Source organism: Chinchilla lanigera, unplaced genomic scaffold, assembly GCF_000276665.1.
Source record: "Chinchilla lanigera isolate Chin_1 unplaced genomic scaffold, ChiLan1.0 scaffold00021, whole genome shotgun sequence".
NCBI classification, from domain to species: Eukaryota; Metazoa; Chordata; class Mammalia; order Rodentia; family Chinchillidae; genus Chinchilla; species Chinchilla lanigera.
In genome coordinates, this window is record NW_004955422.1 from 28,791,216 (window position 1) to 28,792,879 (window position 1,664).

Below are 1,664 nucleotides of genomic sequence, written 5' to 3' on the forward strand. Positions count from 1 at the left end.
GGGACTACATGGAAAGAGATAAAGAAAATCCAAACCAGTACAACTACATTGCATAAAATGTTGGCCTTGAAGCATTTGGTATCATATGCGATAGCTGGTGGATAAACTAACCCATTCATTCTATATTATTTGACTGCTTTTTTTTACTACCGATGACCAAATGAAGCTGTATAATGGAAATAGTGGAGTGGACTTTTTCTCAGTGGTTAACATGCCCATTTTAAAGAGTAATACTTACCCTTAAGAAGAATGTTGTCGAACTCTTTGCATGTTATTTAGAATGATGTGCAGAAACTTTTAAGAAAGTATTGGTCTTTATGATTCCACTTTGGAACTGGGGAAGAGGTCCCTATGACTCATATGGGTTCTTATACACCATTACTTATGAAGCAGAAAGTTTATTTGCTTAAAGTGTCATTTGAAGATACTTAAAACTGCATGCAAACTTTATTTACTGGACAGAGTGGATGTATTTATCAAATAGAAAAGCCAAGCTGGACTCAGTTGTTCACCTGTTTTGTAATTTTCCTTTGGAAGAAAGAAAGAGTTGTGATAGCTATTGATATTTTGCTAGGCAGTGTTCTCTTACACTGAAAAGGATGTTTTTTTAAAAAAATTACTTGCAAACAAATTTTTAATTAGGGTAACAGTTGCTATATAATATCTTATATATGCACATCCTAAAACATTCCATTTCTGAATATGGGATGTGTATATATGGCTTAGCCCCAAGTTTACTGTGCAGAGTAACAGGTACTTATAAAACTAGCTAAAATAGAAAAATCGCTGATCATTTGTACTAGAGCATTGTGCATGGTAAGAGAAAATTCAACTTTTCATATTAAAAATTAATATAATGTGATAATTGCAAGAGACCAAAATGAACATGTTTTTAAAATTAATACAGGAACAAAAATTCATCACCTGGTTTTCAATTTGCTTTAGATTTTAAGTGTTCTTCGGACAGTTCTGGCTTTAATTTGGACCAATAGTAAATTATTAACATTCCAGTTTTCTCTACCAAAGTTTTCTTTTGCAGACATCCCAAATCTTCTTTGTCAGTAAATGAGCCTTTACTATAATTCTTATTCTAATTGTCTAAAACCCTAGATAAAAAGGTCTTCCTTTGTTTTCTCCACACACCCCCATTTAGGAAATTTCAAGTTTGTATTTCTTTCAAAATTGCTTGAAGTTAGGAGCTCTCATAGCCACTGTACATCTACTTTTCAGGGGAATGTTCTAAGATTGTTCACACATAGAGAATTTTAAAAGTGTTATTCTTCAAATCGATAATGTGAGCAGAAGGCTTCTCCAGGAGTGGGTTTTTCTTTTGCCTCCTTGTTTGTTATTCCTTGAAAGAATTTGATCCTGTAGGAGATGCAGAAATTTTTGGTTTGCTTTTTAAAAAGTAGAACTTCTTTAATGTTTCTCATAACCTCATATTTCATTGCCTATTTGGAGCCATTAGGAAGAATGAATGCCTTGGTCCTGATCTTCAGCTGAGGAGACTTGGGACTCTCCTTTGTCCTATTGATTATTTTCTTGAGTTCTCAAAGACCTATGGCTGGCCCGGCCGCCTGCCCTCCCTCCCTTCCTTCCCTTCTGTTACCTGTTTCTTTCTAATTGCATCAACTTGCACACTGATGTCTAACTATATATATATA

The 1,664-nt window shown here is 34.3% G+C and overlaps 1 pseudogene; it reads left to right on the forward strand.

Moving 5' to 3' along the window:
• Window positions 1-1,664, forward strand: part of LOC102005056 — a 9,030-nt pseudogene that overhangs the window by 3,327 nt on the left and 4,039 nt on the right.